The sequence below is a fragment of the Mesocricetus auratus genome, unplaced genomic scaffold (assembly GCF_017639785.1).
Source record: "Mesocricetus auratus isolate SY011 unplaced genomic scaffold, BCM_Maur_2.0 Super-Scaffold_100676, whole genome shotgun sequence".
NCBI classification, from domain to species: domain Eukaryota; kingdom Metazoa; phylum Chordata; class Mammalia; order Rodentia; family Cricetidae; genus Mesocricetus; species Mesocricetus auratus.
The window spans coordinates 68188369-68207180 of NW_024429266.1; the positions used below are offsets into that span (position 1 = coordinate 68188369).

At 45.8% G+C, this 18812-nt stretch overlaps 1 long non-coding RNA gene across 2 annotated transcripts in view; it reads right to left on the bottom strand.

Annotated features, from left to right (window-relative positions):
* LOC110340911 overlaps window positions 1-18812 on the bottom strand; it is a 49960-nt gene that overhangs the window by 1355 nt on the left and 29793 nt on the right. The window contains exons 3-6 of one of the 2 annotated variants that reach the window (XR_005874299.1): window positions 7958-8151; window positions 7497-7543; window positions 4509-4575; window positions 392-648 (exon numbers count right to left, since the gene is read on the bottom strand). This is a non-coding gene — a long non-coding RNA (uncharacterized LOC110340911). The remainder of the gene's footprint in view (window positions 1-391; window positions 649-4508; window positions 4576-7496; window positions 7544-7957; window positions 8152-18812) is intronic. The other variant, XR_005874298.1, reaches the window with a different exon arrangement.

An 18812-nucleotide genomic window follows, 5' to 3' on the forward strand; every position in this document is an offset into this window, starting at 1 on the left:
TTTCTAAGAAAACCTTTACATTCACATTTTAAACTCTGTGGAGATTCTTTCCTTCCTTGAAAAACAAAAAGCAAAGAAAGCCTGAGCAGCTGTTTCCTATATGCAGCTGGATTCTGCCACACAACTGTTTCGCCTTTAGCGACTTTGTCAAGCTTAATTTGAGAGTAATCTGGCTGCAGGTGTCAGGTAAGAATGGGACACTTCCAAGGACCAGGAATCCCACAGAGAGGTCAGTTCAGGTGTCCCGGACAGAAGGGAAGCCAGAGGACCACAGGCTGGCTGTGTAGTGCAACTTCACCCCACTATTCTACCATGGACTCGGGGAGATGGTGCCTATGGGTGAAAGGGATGGGATTTTCATTGCCAGGTCCCCAGTAACATAAAATCTCACCATCAACCTCCGTAAATCATGCCGTGACAGCTACCGGGCTTGTCCAACGCTAAACATAAGCGGACTCTTCTTTTAAGTGGAGCTGGAGTCGCAGGCAGCACCATCACCAGTCTTCAGACATCTGCAGTTCATCTTATCGTTTGAAGAAATATATGAGTTTCACTGTCTTTTTTTTTTCTTTTAAGCCCTTTGCAGCTTCTGCTCCTTAACTTGTTTGAACACCATCTGCTACATATAAAATTGGGGGTGGGGGCGCACTGTGGAAAAAGAACATTTGGGAGATCTGTGGGTCGAGAGAAAATGCAAGCATTGGAACACTTTTATGGACATCAGAGCTCATCGACTTCCCTTTCTCAGCACCCGCCCCTCGTGGGCATTGAACTTGTGGTGCTGCCCTTGGCTTAGTCTAGAGCTCACTCTGGGTTTTGAGGGGTTTATTTATGTATTTACTGGTGTGTATGTATGTGTGTGGTGTATATGTGTGGTTTATGTGTATGTGGGTGTGAGATTGCAGAGACCAGAGGACAGATCTGGAGTCCTGTTCCATATCCTCCTTATACCCCTGAGACAGAGTATCTCACAGAGCCTAGAACTAGGCAGGCAGCCTGCAAGCCCCAGTGTTCCTCATGTCTCTATCCATCATAGATCTGAGGTTACATGCACCTGCAAAGCCACACCCAACTCTTTACATACATGCTGGGGATCTGAATTCAGGACCTCACAATTGCGCAGCATGTACTTTTACCAGCTGAGCCATCCCTGAAGCCCCCTCGTTCTGGTTTGGTCTTGTGCTGGTTCATTCCCTATTTAATAGACTTTTTGAGGGACCTTAGTGACAAAAATAGTCCTGCACGGGTGATTCTGGGGGTCCTTCAAGACATGGAAACCCACCTTGGGGATTGACCAAATGCCTCTAAAATGTCTGGAGAGGGTGGCAGAGCACAAATGCGGCACTTGGGAGCTGGCTGTAGAGAGTGATGACAAATGGAAGGAAGGCTAGCAGAGGGAGCGAATGTCATAGCATAAAGTCACCACAGGGTGGTACAAACTGCAGCGTGTGTTCTCCCTTGGGCTTGAGTCTCTGGGAAGCTGAGAGACAGAGCACCAGGCCACTCGGTTGGAAACGGGAGGGGGGTGCGCCCTCCCTGCTCCTTCTGCCTGAACAGAGGTGTAGGAGCTGAAATGAGCAATATATAGGCGCCAGATGTTTAAACACTTGACCCCTGAATTAATCACCACCTCTTTACACCCTTGGCCATGCCTGGTCCAGTTGCCTCAGCCCTAACATGGACCAGGCAACACACATAGATCAAATCCAGGAAGCCCCACTCTATTAGCCAGGAAATTAATTTAAATGATGTTTTTAATGACCAGGGTGCCCATTCTGGATGAGCTAAGCCAACAGTGGAGACAGAAATTTTATCTAAACTCTGGAAGATTTTTTTGCCACATGCAGCCTGTTGATCAAAGAATTATTCATAAAACTCAGTGGTTCCCACAGCCAGTTTTAACATTCCTACCAAAGGGAGGTCCAAACAGTAAAAAAATAAATAAATAAAGATGTAGACAGTGGAATGACCACCCAAAATTGTCTTCTGGCCTCCACACAGTCACACACATGTTCCCATGCACCTACACACATGACCAAACACACACATGCCACACACCAGTTACAGGACTAAAGGTACAGCCCAGTGGTAAAACACTTGTCTAATATGGATAAGACTCTGAGCACTGCAAAAATGTTTTTGACTGATTTAAAAACTCTGGGCAGTCTCATTACCATCAGCAGTATTCATTTTATTATCATAATTGACACAAGGGTTGAGTGACTTTCTGACTTTGTTCTTAGTGAGTCCTCTGTTTTATTTCTTCTGCTAAACTCATGCATCAGGCTGCATTAAAGATTCAGGTGATGCCTTGAGCCACGGCTCTTAGGTTTTTAATCTATTTTATTTTTAACTCTGTGTATGGTTGTATGCACGTACAAGTGAACGTGGGTGGGTGCCTTCAGAGACTAAAAGGAGCTATCAGATCATCTGGCTCTGGAGTTACAGGCAGGTGCAAGCCATGCAGTATGGATGCTGGGAACTGAACTTGGGTCCTCTTAACTGCTGAGCTATGTCACCAACTCCCTTGAGCTACGGTTTTTTAAAAACATTTTAAAGCACAAATCCCTGAAATGATACATAAAGAAATCACTAGATAGATCTTACGGCTTTCTTGGTCGGTTTGGTTTGGGGACTGGGCATCTGATCCAGGATTCTGGGTATATTAAGCAGTTGGCCCACCATTAAACTTCACGAGAGCAAATTGAAGGTTTGCTTTTTAATGGAGGGCCTACTCCTCAGGGTTCCAGCAGTGCAGGTCACCCCGACTGATTCTGACTTAACCATGAGGCTTTGCCTACCATGGGAAAGCAAAGATGAGCCACACTGGTCCCTTTCATGTTAACAAAAAGCTGCCATGGTCTCCTCATCTGTGCCAACACGCCTCCCATCAAAGTTGGTGGAAGACTCTAGGCAAGTAAGTCTATTTCAATACAGACTCACCCCACCATGCCCTTGCAAGGGCTGTACTGTGATGAGATAAAGAATTTTAGCCCAAAGGAAATAGGGGAGAGACCCTGTCAATCACAGTTTGTGCATGTGCATGTTCAAGTGTGTACACAGGTTTGCGTAAACTTAGAGGTTATAGGTCACCTGCAAATGCCCTTCTCAGGAGCAAGCCATCTTGGTTTTTGAGGGCCTCTCACTGTCCTGGAAGTTGCCATTTAGGTTGACTGACTAGCTACTGAACCCCAGGGAATCCACCTATCTCTGCTTCCTCAAATGCTGGGATCACAAGCATACTCCACCACTCCTCCATTTTTTTGTTTGTTTGTGGCTTGCTTGCTTGTTTCTAACGTGGGGTCTTAGGAAAGAACTCAGGCCCTCACACTTGCATGTCAAGCACTTACTGACTGAGCCATTTCCCCAGCTCTCAGTTGCTCTTAAAATGAGAAAATGAGCCAGATGCTTAATCCCAGCATTCAGAAGGCAGAAGCAGTCATATCTCCATGAGTTCAAGGCCAGAGTAGATGACATAGCAAGTTCCAGACCAGTCAGGAGATCCTGTCTTAAAAAACTGAAGTTGCAGTTTTTAGCTGCTCAGCAGAGAAAAATGTTTAGCAGAGCTCAGCCCATCTTACGGGTGGAGGAGCAGAGGCAAGTCAGGGTGAGCCCTACTCTCCATAGGAGCATCACTTTCCCCTGGGCTTCCCAGGAACTGTTCTGAGAAGGCTGTCCAGATCTGCCTATGGACTTTTATGCATGGGCTTCCAGGCCTTCTGAACTCTGTGATGCCATGACACCTCTCTGACAATTGCAGATGGTTGAAGATGAACTACCTCCTGCTTGAGGAATTGTGCAACTAGGAGGCCCAAAAGGTGTTCTGAGCACAGTTTGAAAAGATATCTGTCTTAGAGAAACTTCAACATCTCACTCATCAAAAGCCTGGCTGGATGACTTTTGGGGATCTTGGACTGCTTTAAGGGGCCCATCTTTACATCCATTTATTTTATGTGTGTTTTGCATGACTGTGTGCTCCTGTGGAGGCCAGAGGCCTCTGCTGGTGTCTTCCTTTACCATTCTCCTCCACCTTTTGGTCAGTCAGGGACTGGGGTGGAGGCAGTGTCTCTCACTGAAGCTGGAGCTCATCTATACGATAAAGTAGCTGGCTAGCAAGGCCCAAGGATCTTTCTGTCTCTGCCTCCCCAGCACCTGACTTCATAAGTCCTGGACTTTTCTGTATGTGAATGGTAGGGATCTGCACTCAGATCCTCATGCTAATGAGGGCAAGCACTTCATTAACTGAACCATCTCCTCAACCCTACGATCATTTATTTTAACCATTGAAATCTCCCACCATTGCTGGTTTTGTTCCTCTGCCTGAGCTGACCAGCCCAACTTGCCTTCTAATACTTTACCACATTTCCAGAGGGGTCCGTAAGTCAAGACTGAAGCATCAAGGAAGGTAGGACTTACTCGGATCTCATGTGCTTGGATTAAGTCAAGATTCATGGGTGAAGAGACAATGGAGACTCCTGGGCCAGACGCCCTCCCATCTCATAACTCACCACACTGTCAGCTTCTTAAACAGCAGTGTTCCTGGATGCTTGCTGGGACTTCGGAGGGAGTCTGAGGCTGTGGGTGAAAAGCGGAGCCCGAGACCACCCTTTAGAAGGCCATTCTCACCCAGCCTGGTGCAGACTAATGTTATTCTTGGGTCATTTAACTTCACTCTCAGGGAAAAATCAAGAATGGTGTTAAGTCGTAAATCTCTCCCCTCTGGAATGGATTTGAGCCAGAACGATCAGTTTGAGCATTCCTGCCTTGCTTGACCATGGTAAAGAGATTATGGTATGTAAGATTCGGCTAAACATAGCTTGTTTCGATTTCCTACTGTCCTGGTTGTCTGTCTCGCTATGAAAGGTTAAGACCTAGGAGAGGAAAAGTCATCCTCAGTGCGGATTGACTCTCACCCCAGGACATCCTATTCAGAGGCCATCCTTATAAGGCCATTATGGGGGACTCACAGGCCCATCAGAGAGATATTCATAAATTTGGCCTTTGGGGGCGTTTCACTTGGCCCATCTCACAAAGCAGTAAAAATCAGAAGGCACCAAACATCAGAAGCCTGTCTATGTGGTCTCAGTCCAGAAAACTCTGCTTATTCATATACTGGTTCACATGGTGGAAACTGACTTTCCTTTTCCCTGTTGGTAACTGAGAACCTAATTATACTGTAATTATCTTAGCGGGTCTACTTGCCCTACGGTAAACAGTTCTTGATATTCCATATGGAAGGTTCCCCGAGGTTGTAGTTCCTTAAGATTCACTCTTATAATCCAAATATCCAAGGTTAAGAAAATAAACTGGAGGAAGGAGAGAAGGCTCAGTGAATAGAGATGGCTGCCTCCACGCCTAAAATCTAGGGTTGGATTTCAGGGAGCTTCAAGGAGAGAATCAACTCCTGCAAAACATCTTCTGACCTCCACACACGTGTCCTGGTGCATGAGCTCTCTACCTCAATACAAGAACTCTCACACAAAATAAAAATACAGTGATTCCTTTAAAGGGTTGGGCCAGCAAGATACATAAATGGGTAAAGACTGCTGCCTCCAAACCTGATCACACGAGTTCATACCCCTCCCTAGACACAAATAGTACAAGGAGAAAACTGACTCCTCCAGGTAGTCCTCTGACCCCCACATGTATATTGTGGCATGGGGGTACACAGAAACACTAAATAAATAATAAATGTAGTTAAAACATTAAAATCCTGAGTTGCAAAAATATCTCAGTCAAAAAAAAAAAAAGCTAGCTCCTGTGTTTGATCCCCAGAACTCATGTGAAAAAGCCTGGTGTGGTAGTATGTCACTATGTGCTTATTCTCCCTGAGTTACAGAGGCAGAGACGAAGGGATCCTTGGAACTCACTGGCCAGCCAGCCTAGCCGACCTGGCCAGTTCCAGGCCAGTGAGAGACCCTGTCTCAAAAAAACAAGTTAACACCACTTGAGAAATGATACCCGAGGTTGTTCCCTGACTGTCACAGGCACACACACACATACACATAAACACATGGACATGAACACACAGGCACACACGTACAGGCCTGTGCTCACATACACACACAAGTACAAATATCCACATTTCTCTTGCCCATTTGATCACTTAAGTTCCCCCAGACTTGGAGAAACACACGATATCATCTCCACTGTCTTCAAGCCACTAAGAATTCTTTTGCTTTCTACAATGGAAGTCTGAAGCACTCAAAATGAAGCTGCTTCCCTGAACAGACACTGTAGATGGGGCATGGTTCAGGGAAGCAAGTCACCTCGATGGGAGAGTCGTATGCTACACCCATGCACTCCCATTCTCCATCCAGGGACAGAGAGAAGAGGGCTGCTGTGGTCAGTGTCATCAAGGATGTCTTCAAATGACAAATCCCAGCTTCCAGGCCAGGCTGTGCATTTGCCTTGCTGTGTGAGGTAGAACCAGGAGGTAATCTTGATTAGCATTCAACTTAGCTGTTTATCATAGGAAAATGTACAGCTGCAGTGGGAACTGTGGTTTTCACACAGCTATGACTGGGAGAAAGGAGATTTCATATCAAGAAGCAGATGTATCAAGAGATGAGGCCCCTGGTGCTCAGTCAGAGGATAAGAGTCCTTGGGGGGGAAAAAAAGGTGTTTTATATTTTCAAGCTCAAGAAACATACCTTGAGCTGGGTATATGGCTCAGCAGGTAGACTGCTTGCTTAGCATGCACAAAGCCCTAGGTTCTGTCCTCAACACCGCATAAAGCACGTGTGGTAGTTAGTGCAAGTCTGCAAACCCAGCTTTTGGGGAGCAGAGGCAGGAAAAGCAGAAGTTCAAGGTCATCATGGCCATATAGTGACTTCTAGATCAGCCTGGACTTTAGGAAACTTGACTTGGAAAACAAAAAAGGATATAAGGAAGGGAGGGATGGGAAGAGAGGAAGGAATGAAGGAAGGGAGAGAGGGGAGGGAGGGAGGGAGGGAGGGAGAGGCAACCATCTCTCACCTCTTCTCCACAAGTGTTCAGCCGATTTCTCCCCTCAAAGTTAAACCCCTAATTAACATTCCTTTCATGTACAATTGTAGAAGAAACACTTGAATTGGAAGGTTTACTAAGAGTTGTGGGAATTGTTATTAAAAAATTATTCTGCATAAAAACAGCAGATCTGGACCAAGATGAGTTTCCTGAATGTGCCAGTTATAGGCATTTATGCAATTTTACATGCATTTCATTTTCCTTTATGCTTGTTTTGATTTGTTGTGAGACAGAGTCTCACGTAGCCCAGGCTAGCCTCGTACTCTTTATGTAGCCGAGGATAACCTTAAACTTCTGATCTTTATACCTCTACCTCCTGAGTGCTGGGAATACAGGTCTGCATCACCAGGCCATTTGTATGTGGTACTGGGAATGGAACCCAGGGCTTCATACATGCTGTATAAATATTCTACCAACTGAGCCACATCCACAACCCCAAGCATTTCATTGCCCTCCCCTGCTCACGCTGTCACAGATACAGTACTCACTTAGTGATTTGAGCAATGGGGTTGCAGCCTTGTGAACTTTCTGGAACCTGTGAAGAGAATAAGAAGTGCTCAAACATGACCCCTTTAGAAAGGCAGTGCTCTAGGGCTGGGGAGATGGTGCCGTCAATAAAGTGGTTGCTGTGCAAGCATAAGGATCTGAGTTCAGATCTCCAGAACCCATGTAAAAGGCATGGTGATGCACACTTGCAATCTTGTGCTGGGAAGGCAGGGACATGTGGGCTCACTAGACAGCCAAGCTAGTGGAAGACTCTGTTTGGAAAGCAAGGTGGGAGTTCATAAAGAGCTGTTCTCTCCTCCACATGCATTCTGCCATTTTGATCTCTCTCTCTCTCTCTCTCTCTCTCTCTCTCTCTCTCTCTCTCTCTCTCTCTCTCTCTCTCTCTCTCTCTCTCTCTCTCTCTGAAAATGGAAAAGCATCATCCCCATGCTTTATATTTTACCTAAGATGTGGCAGGGCTGAGCTTTGCCCTCGCTGGCCCTTTCTCTGAGGTTAGGAGGCAAGACTGAAGACCCAAAGCAGGTGACAGGGCACAGCAGGGCAAAATCTTGGTCAGGTCCCTCTCTAGAGCATCTCCGGAGACACTGGGGACAGACCATCATGCGGCTGCCACAGGAAGAAATGCCTGCATAGCACCTATAAGGCAGAAAATGAGTTGTTGTCAGCCATCATGCCATTCCCAACTGGCTGTCTAGAGAGACCGGTTTTGGGTTTCCAGAATACCCTGCAGGCAGGAGTTAAGACAGAGCACCCTATACTCTACACACCTGGCTACAGTGTGAAATTTCAGTGTGTGTGACACAGAGCTGTGTAATACCTCTAACAACGCCTCCATGTTTGAAAACATCTGAGACAGGCTAAGAAGATGTCTCTGTGGGTACACGTTTGTCACACAACAATGAGGACCAAGAGTCCAGCCTCAACTATGCTCATTTGTAATGTCAGAGGCGAGGAGATGGAGACAGGGTTTCTGTGGCTCACCTGCAAGCCACTCTGGCCTAGTTGGTGGGTTGCAAGTAAGAATGAGAGACCCTTCCTCAGAACAACAAGGTAGAGGTCCAGAAAGATGAGTCCATGGCAGAAAGCACTTGCTGAGCAAGCCTGCCACCCCCAGTTCTGTCCCTGAAACCCATGAGAAGGTGGATGCAGAGAGCCAACTCTACAAAATTGTCCTGTGACCTTTACACAGTCACCCATATATCATGAGCACAGATACACACAAGGGTAACAATGATGGTGATAGATAATTAAAAAAAAAACAAGTGGGAGACACCTGAGGTTGACCTCTGATCTACACACACACACACACACACACACACCTATGACAGAGCATGCTGACAAAAAACAACTGAGAAGACACAGGGTTTGTTCTGGCTGACAGTTTCAGAGAGCACACACCATCCTAATGGGAAAGGCCTAGAAGCAGGAACATGAAGTTGGCCTCACCGCCAGGAAGTAATGGCAGAATGCATGTGGAGGAGAGAACAGCTCTTTACTCGTCTTCCACCTTGCTTTTCAAACAGAGTGGTGATAGAGGCAGAGGGATCCTTGGAGTTTTCTGATTTCAAGTCCAGCTTACTTGGCAAGTTCCAGGCCAGTGGGAGACCTTGTGATTATAAAAAGCAGATGGTGACTCAGGAGTAACAACCTGAGATTGTCCTGTGATCTCCATACATAAATACCCGCATACTACAAGAATGGTGATCAAGTTAAGCCTGGTGTTCTAAACTTGTCATCAAAACTGTTCAGGAAGATGAGGTGGGAAAAAGACACATGTTCAAGGCTTGCCAGGGCTACAGATAGAGTCTGAGTAAGCCTGGGCTACTTAGTGAGACCTCCCCAAAAGAACCAAAGGGAAAGAGCACCAGTTGTAGCTTTGGGTGGGCCATGTGCTTGACGCATATGTGATACTCATTACTGGGAGTGAGGAGACAAAGATAAACCTCACTGGAGCCATCTAGGTCTCTTCTTTGTGTGGGAACCTTACCCTTGCATTAGCCTGGAGCCTTTACACACCCTGTCTCCATTCCTCAGTCATACACCCTTCTCTACAAGCCACCTTCCTGCTCACCTGGTGGGCTGTGCGAAGCCTCCATTCTTAGCTCCAATGCATGCCCTCTGGAAGGAAGGCCTTATCCAGATCATGTCTCTGCCTTCTGCCTCCCACATGCATCCCTCCCTTACCCTAGGCTGCCCTTTGGAGCATTGCTGAACTGGTGAAGTCAATTGATTTTGGATGGCTTCTCACAGGAGACTGCAAACAGCAGGAGAGGAGGGCCCTGTGGGTTTTCCTCACTCTTTTCAAAGCTGGTATCTATCACAGTGCCTGAGGACATTGGCTTCAGCAACCAGATGATCAATAAAAGTGGGTGGACAAAGTAACCACCGGTGAGCTGAAAGCCAGAGAGGAGGGTGGAAAAAGGGGAAAGAAGGAAAGAGGGGAGGGAAGCAAGTGAAGGGGGAAGGGAGAAGAAGGGAGGGAGGGAGGAAAGGAAGAAGGAAAAGAGCAAAGGACTTGGAGAGGGAAGGATGGCCAGAGAGGTGTAACAATCCATTCCAGCACTGAGTTCCTTACCATCCCCAAGCACAGATCTGATTCCCAGACGTATCACTGTCTTTGTCCTTGTATGGCTTTAGTTTTTAAATTACTGCATTCTTATTTATTTTATTTGCGTGTGTGTACATGCCCCCATCACAGTGTGCGTGTGGAGGTCAAAGGACAATTTGTAGAAGCCAGTTCTCTCCTTCTGCTTGATGGGTCCCAGGGATTAAACTCAGGTCATCAGGCTTGATGACAGCCACCATCACTCACTGACCCTCTGTGTGTGGTTTTAAATGATTCAAGGATGCAATATGATGTAAGCAAAGAAGGGATGTCTGGAGAAGCTGTCTCCTCTTTGAGTGTGAGCCCATTTATTCATTTCACAGACAGCTCATGAATGATTGGCTCTGTGCTCAGTGCTGGGGAGCAACATGAGAGAAGCTGGGTCCCATTGGATCCCAGCTGATCCCAACCTTTGTGATCTTCAATATTCACTTTCCATCCTGATCCTCCATTTATTTACTCTGCAAAGCAAGCTGGTTGGGCGACCCTTACTGATAATTCCATAGTTAATTTCCTGTCATCCAAACTGGAGAATGATGAGAAGAAAATAACGATTGATTAACTTAACACTGTGATGATATTTTGTTTGTGCTTTAACAAATAAAGCTGGACTGAAAATCAGAGTACCGAGCTAGTCACTAGTTAGCCATAGAGGCCAGACAGTGGTGGCCCACACCTTTAGTCCCAGCATCCGGGAGACAGGATAGATGGATTTCTGTGAGTTTAAGGCCACCCTGGAGTACAGGAGATTGAGTCAATCTAAAAAAGAAACAGAACCACGCAGCGGTGGCTCACTGCTTTAATCCCAGCACTAGGGAGGTTATCTTGCTTGATAACCATTGATAGGTCACCTATTGTCATCTGCCTCAGTTTCCTTCACTATGGAGAATTACACAGAATAACTGAGAATTCAATAAGATAATATAAAGAAACATTATGGTGCCTGATCAGTGTCTTCTGTGGTGATATTGTGTTTGTGCTTTAACATATAAAGCTTGCCTGAAGATCAGAGAAGCAGAGCAGCCAAACACTAGTTCTTACCTCTACTGAATCCTCAGACCAAAGGGGCTATCCTGTCCCTACGAATCCTCAGACTGGATGCAATGAACTCCTGTCTCCTCCTGCCTTATATTCCTCACTCCACCCAGCCATATCATTCCACCTCCCTAGTGCTGCTCTGACTCAGCTTCTACATGACATCAGATCTGATGGTATTCCCTGCAGCGGTGGATTAGGCAGGATTAGATGCTGGGGGGATGAGAGAAGAGGGGGAGACACATTTTCATTTGTAAAGCAGGTGTCTCAACAATTGAGACTTTATTTTGATCTTTGAGATAAGACACTTTGTGGGAAGTATCATGTGTGCATGTGTATGCATGCATGTACCTGTATGTGTGTGTGTGTGGGGGTTGATGCCTGGTCCCTTCATCAGTTTCCATCCACTGTATTTTTGAGACAGGGTCTCTCACTGAGCTTGGTGTTGGCTGATTTAGTTAGACTGGCTGGCCAATGAACTCCTCACGCCTCCACCTGCCCCCAGTGCTGGGGTTACACACCCAAGCATGTCCTGTTTTTGATATGGCGCTGAGGATCCAAACTCAGATCCTCATGCTCACATAGCAAGCATTGTACAGCCTGAGCCATTTCCCTGGGGCTCCCAGACACCTCTTCCCAGATGTATGAGTGTCCAAGAAAACCTCAAATTCCACGACAGTATCAGAAGCACACACCTTCTCTGTCTGGAGCTAGTCTTGTTTGGAGGAGACTGCCATGGCTTCAGAAGACAGGTCTCTAACTCAGTTCTGCACTAGCTGCCATCTGCCTCAGTCTGACACCAAGAGTGAGGCCTCACGAGCAAAACAGTTCAATTGGGCCTGACAGCTAAAACCTGGACAATTTCACATTAGCATTCCAGATAGTCCACTTTGCCTGAATTATCCCTTAATCTGACCACAGTTGTCCACAGTTGCTCAGACAACCAGCAAGGGAACTAGCAGGAACTGCCCCTGCACCTTTTGAGACATAATCTCTCAGTGTAGTTGGTCTCAGAGCCTTCAATTTCCTGTCTCAGCCACCCCAGCTAGAGCTCACTACTTTAGAGAGACCTGCTCCTTCTGATTGACCACAGGCACTGTCACTCTACTGACCTCTCTAGACATTTGAGTCTGACTATCTGAGAACTCAGGACCAGTCAAGGTCTTGTGGGATGGTTAATCTTAATTGTCAACTTGATGGGGCTTAGAATCCTCATGGAAGCCAGCCCACAGGCCTGTCTGTGAGGGATCTTATAGAGTAGGTTATCTGAGGTGGGAAGACCCACCCTATATGGGATACCACCATCCCATGAGCTGGGGCTCCTGACCTAGCAAAAATAGGAGAAAATAATCTGTGTGACATCATTCTTCTCTCTCTGCAGCCTAAATGCAGATGCAGCGTGACCAGATGCTCCGAGTCCCTCTGCCATGATTTCTCAACCATGATGGACTGTACCCTCAAACTGTGAGCCAAACAAACCCTTCCTTCCCTAAGTTGCTGTGGCCATTGTGATGGTTTGAATGAAAATGTCCCCCACTGATTCATGAATTGGAATACTTGGACCCCACTTGGTGTGCTGTTGGGAAGGATTAGAAGGTGTAGACTTGCTGGAGGATATATATTACTGGGGTCAGGATTTGAGAACTTTAAGACTTACACCATTTCCAGTTGCTCTCTCGTCTTCACAATGTTTCTCTCTCTCCTTTTTTTAAAAAAAACTATTTTTCATTTTACATACCAACACCAGTTCCCCTTCCCTCCCCTTCTCCTGCTCCCCCCCCCACTTTTACACCCCCAGGCACACCTCACAGTGGGTGAGACCTTCTTTGGGGAGTCAGAAAAGTCTGGCATACCAAGTTGAGGCAGAATCAAGCCCTTTCCCACTGTACCAAGGCAAAGCAAGGCATCCCACCATAGGGAATGGACTCCAAAAAGCCAGTTCATGAACCTAGGATAGGACCTGGTGCCACTGCGAGGTCTCCTGCTGCCCCCCCGCCACAACAGATCAAGTCCCATAATTGTCACCCATGTTCAGAGGGTCTAGTTCAGTCCCATGCAGGTTCCCAGCTATCAGTCCATGAGCTCCCTCTAGCTTGGGTCCCCATCATGGTCTTGACGCCCCCTTGTTCATATAATCCCTCATTATTCTCTTCAACTGAACTCCAGGAGCTCAGCCCAGTGCTTGGCTGTGGGTCGCTGGATCTGCTTCCATCAGTTGCTGAATGTAGGTTCTCTGAAGACAGTTAGGGTAGTCACTATTCTGATTACAGGGGAAGGCCCATTCAGACACCCTCTCCACTACTGCTGGGAGTCTTAGCTGGGGTCATCCTTATAGATTCCTCTAGCACCAGGCTTCTCCCTAACCCCAGAATGTCCCTCTATCAAGATATCTCTCTCATTGCTCTCCCCTCTATCCCTCCACCAACTCAGTGTTCTTGATCCCTCATATTCCCATCCTCCATCCCCTCCATTCTACCTCCCTCCCAGTTTTTCCAGATCTTAACTATTTTCCCTTCCTGGGGCCCTGCATGTGTGTGTCCCTCTTAGGGTCTCCCTTGTTACCTAGCTTCCCTGGAGTTACAGACTGTAGCCCAGTTTTCCTTTGCTTTACATCTAAAATCCACATATGTATGAGTGACTACACACCATGTTTGTCTTCTTGAGTCTGAGTTACCTCACTCAGGATGGTTTTTGCCTAGTTCTATCCATTTGCCTGCAAATTTTAAGATGTCATTGTTTTTTTACCAGTGAGTAATATTCCATTGTGTAAGTATACCATATTTTATTACCCATTCTTTGGTTGATGGGCATCTAGGTTGTTTCCAGGCTCTGACTATTAAAAATAATGCTGCTATAAACATAGTTGAGCAAATGTCCTGTGGTATGATTGTGCATCCTTTGGGTATTACTGGGTCTTAAGGTAAATTGATTTCCAATTTTCTGAGAAACCACCATATTGACTTCCAAATTGCTTTACAAGTTTGCACTCCCACCAGCATTGGAGGAGTGTTCCCATTACTCCACATCCTCTCCAGCATAAGCTGTCCTCGGTGTTTTTGATTTTAGCCATTCTGACAGGTGTAAGATGGTATCTCAGGGCCGGGCGTTAGTGGCGCACGCCTTTAATCCCAGCACTTGGGAGGCAGAGGCAGGCGGATCTCTGTGAGTTCGAGGCCAGCCTGGTCTACAAGAGCTAGTTACAGGACAGCCTCCAAAGCCACAGAGAAACCCTGTCTCGAAAAACCAAAAAAAAAAATGGTATCTCAGAGTTATTTTGCTTTGCATTTCCCTGATGATTAAGGATGTTAAGTACTTCCTTAAATGTCTTTGACCATTTGAGATTCTTCTAGTGAGAATTCTGTTTAGCTCTGTATCCCATTTTTCAACTGGGTTATTTTGTATTTTGATGTCTAGTTTCTTGAGTTCTTTATAAATTTTGGAGATCAGCCCTCTGTAAGATGTGGGGTTGGTAAAGATCTTTTCCCATTCTATAGACTGCTCTTTTGTCTTATTGTTATTATTATTTATCCTTTGCCTTACAGAAGCCTCTCAGTTTCAAGAGGTCCCATTTATTAACTGTTGCTCTCAGTGTCTGTGCCACTGGTATTATATTTAGGAAATGTTCTCCTGTGCCAATGCATTCAAAGCTACTTCCCACGTTCTCTTCTATCAGGTTCAGTGTAACTGGATTTATGTTGAGGTCGTTGATATATTTGCTCTTGAGTTTTGAGCATGGGGATAGATATGTGTCTATTTGCATTCTTTTACATGTTGACATCCACTTATGCCACGTGCTTACTGTTAATGATGAAAGTTTCACAGTTTCCTGCTTCAGCTGTCATACCTCCATTCTGCCAACATAGACTCTAATTCCTCCAAACTGTAATCCCAAATAAGCCCTATATTCTAAAAGTTGCCTTGGTCACAGAGTTTTAGCACAATAATAGAAAAGTAACTAATATAGTCAGATATTTTGTCACAGTCATGAAAAAAAGACTGTATTTGGGGTGTTTTTTATACAAATATACACCACTGAAGCTAGTTAGTACTGCTGTCTCCTCAGAGATGATAAAACTGAGGACAGGAGACGGTCCATGTGCCCCCTAAAAAGAACAAGGAGCAGGGTCAGAGCCTAGATGACCAAGCATCGTGGGATGCTTATCAAATTCCCAATTGGTAAGTATCAGCATGCACACCTGCTTCACCGATTGGGCTGCACTGTGCTCTCCAGGTCTGTGTGCACTGCACCTGTCCATCACCGACCGCCCAGAAATGCTCCGCCCAGAATAGCTGAAATGTTGGCTGGATGGTTGCTGGCTGCAGAGGTGGGCAGAGCACAGCTGTCCAAAACTGTTCCTGGCCTTCACCTTGAACTGAGGGAAAATAACTGAGGTGGGCAGAGCTGTTCCCCGACTGTCCTGCCCACCCAAGTCCCACCTATGGGGCTGCAACCAGGCGTTCTCACAGAGGACACTGCAGGGCAAGAGTCTGAGACTTGGCCAAAGTTTCAGTTTCTCTGATAGGATCTCCTAAGCTTTTTCAGGTGCACCTCGATTTTGGAATCTCTATTTGGCTTCCAAGCAACAAGTCATCTCTTGCATGGAAAACTACATGATTTGTATCTGTTTATCTTAAAGCAATCTCTGGAAGGTATGTTTGTAACTTTATGGGAATGTCCTACATGTCTGTTAAACACTGTCTGCTCTTGTATGAACACTTCCAGATATGAGGGGTTTGATGTTTTGCTCTTTTTTTTAAACAAAAATCTAGGGAGGTTTTTTAGTATACTTTATTTATTTATTTGCATTCATTTTTCTGTGAATGTCCAACTCCCAACTTGGCTTTGGAGTGGACATGGGGGAAGAGGACAAGGAAAAGGGATGGGACTGTTTCCAAAATTACTGGCAAGGCTTCCAGTGTGCACAGCTAACAGCAATGGGGGAGCCGCACCTAAATCCTTGCTCCATCCCCTAGAGCCAAGGGACTTTGTCTCTGAGCCCCAGTGCACTGTATAGGAAAGGGAATCCACACCTGGGTACCGCAAGATGGTTCTGTTTTTTACTGCTTTCTCTAAAAGTGGCACCTTCCAACAAGTATTAGGGACAGCTTGACCTGTGACTGACTGAGCATGCTACACAGGATATGATTTCCCTGTGGGACTTCCAGTATCCCTCACTGCTCTCCCGCTTTTGCAGGAGCTCAGACCAAGGGCCTTTGGTTACCCCAGTCGTGTTGCCCTGTTAAAATAAAACGCCCTGTCCAGGCTTTTAATTTAATGAATGGAATTTTCTTAGTAATTTCAGGTTTACAGAAAAAGACTCAATGGAAATATAAAAGGTTGGCAGGTACCCGTTCAGAAAGACACTACTTTTCCCTGATTTTGACCAGTATGGTATATTTGTTACAGTTAATAAGCCAAGTCTGATGTGTATTATTAATGAAAATGTAGTTTATATAAAGATTCATTCTTTGCTTCTTGCAATATACCAACTTTTAAAAAAGATATATGTAGGAAATATTTACAGGCATGCAAGTATATGCACCGTATGCATACCCCCCGTTGGATCTCCCAGAACCAGGGTTATGAATGGTCATGAGCCACCATGTGGGTGATGGGACTTGAACCCAGGTCCTCTGCAAGAGCAACACATGCTCTTAACCACTGAGCCATGTCTCCAGCCCCAGCAATATGCAAACTTTTAACTTTTAATAACCTTTTTATTTTAATTATTGTGTGGGAGGGGTGAGTATGCGTGTGGAGGTCAGAGGACAACTTGGAGGAGTTAGGAATGGAGCTCAGGTAGTCAGCCTGGCATCAAATGCCATCACCCAAATATGCCTTGAACACTAGAAGTAGCCAAGGATGACTTTGAACCTTTGATCATCTTGCCTCCACCTCCCCAATGCTGGGATTACAGGTGTGCGCCCCATGTCCTGTTTCTCCCATGCTAGTGAGAGAACCCAGGGCTCTGCATATGTGAGGCAAACCTTCTACCCATTAAGCTCCATCCCCCAGCTCCTCATTTGTTTTTCATGCCAATTCCCCTATTGGCTCCCAGCCCACCAGAGACAGGGCCAGAGCCCCATCTTTGGGGACCCTCATAACCCCTTCCTTAGCCTGGCAGGAAAAAGCAACTTAAATTAGGGCGTTCAAAAAAGGTACTGCTTGGGAGCAATGTCCCACTGTCTGTGTGGCAGCTACAAGAGCCTACGATCTCTGTCCCTTTTTGAAGCTGGGTGACTGGGGAACAGTGCCAACTTTGCACACAGCCTCATTTTCCCCTTGAGTTAGTTTGAGAGCTTTTCCTCCCATTTCTGCTTCCAGAGCCGGAGGCTGAATCTAGAAGCCTGACATATGATTTCTTCAAGTATCATTTTCTAATTTGCAATAAAAATGCAAGCGGGCTCACTCTTGCCTTGACTAGAGCCCTAATGTGGATGGAGCCACATCAGTGGAGCCTTATAAAAACATATGCGTTTATCCACAACTCTTTCCGGTTACTTTCTCATCGGGGCAAGTCAATTCACAAAATCAAACCCACGGTCTTCTTCTTAAGTCCCTCCTTGCCCAAAATGTACCGGAGCTAATGGCTACTGGAAACACAGGACAGTTAAAGAACATAGCACCGTTAGGAGAAAGAATGATCAGTGTGAGAACCCCGTACATTCTCTTGAGACTGAAAGCACCACTTCAGAGGCTCAACAAGCATTGAGTGCAAGAAGGGAGACAGGTGCAGGGGAGGCGGCTCAGTCAGTAAGTGTTTGTCACACAAGCATGAGGACCTGAGTTTAATCCCTAGGTCCCACATAAAATGCCAGGTATAACGTATGGTGTAATCCCAGCACTGTGGAGGCAGAAACAGGCAGATCCCTAGGGCAACACATACGGGTGCCACCATGTGAAAGTCAGGGGACAATTTGTGGGCATTGGTTCTCTTCTACCTTATGGGTCGTGGGATCAAACTTGGGTTGTTAGGTTTGGTGGCACCCACCTTTCCCTGCTGAGCCATCTCACTGGCCCTTATCACCAACCCTGTGGGTTTTTGTTACTGCTTTTCAGAAGGGACAATGAATACATATCCACATGTAAATATCAAATGAGGATTAAAAAAAGAAAATATGCATGAGTCTATTTTTCAACACCCTGAATCACTGAGGCATACCGTACAAGTATGGCTGCCATTTTCAAAATTAGATTCAACAAAGAAATGTGTTAAGATGGAGTCTTTAATGTTCTAAAATGTGTTAAGCTGGAGTCTTTACTGTTCTAATTGTTATGTGTATAGGTGCTGTGCCTGACTTTATGTCAATGCACCATGTGCTTATAGTGCCCATAGAGGTGAGAAGAGGATGTCTGATCTTCTGGAACTGGAGAAACTATAGTAACTAATTAATTAGGAAACAGAGACTCGTGATTTAGGAAAAACAGAGAAGATATCTATTTTTGCAGTGGTAGCTACTGGGGCTATAGGACAATGGAACATAAGTCTTTACTGCATGGCTGCTGTTACTGGTTTTTATCTCCTCTGAGATTATACTCGGTGGGGATAGGAGATAGCACAAGAGCAGAAAGTATATAGTGTGTCGAGCTGGAGGCAGAATGGCGCCCTTAACCAGAACCGCTTCCACCTATCCCAATTCAAAAGTGATGTAGGAA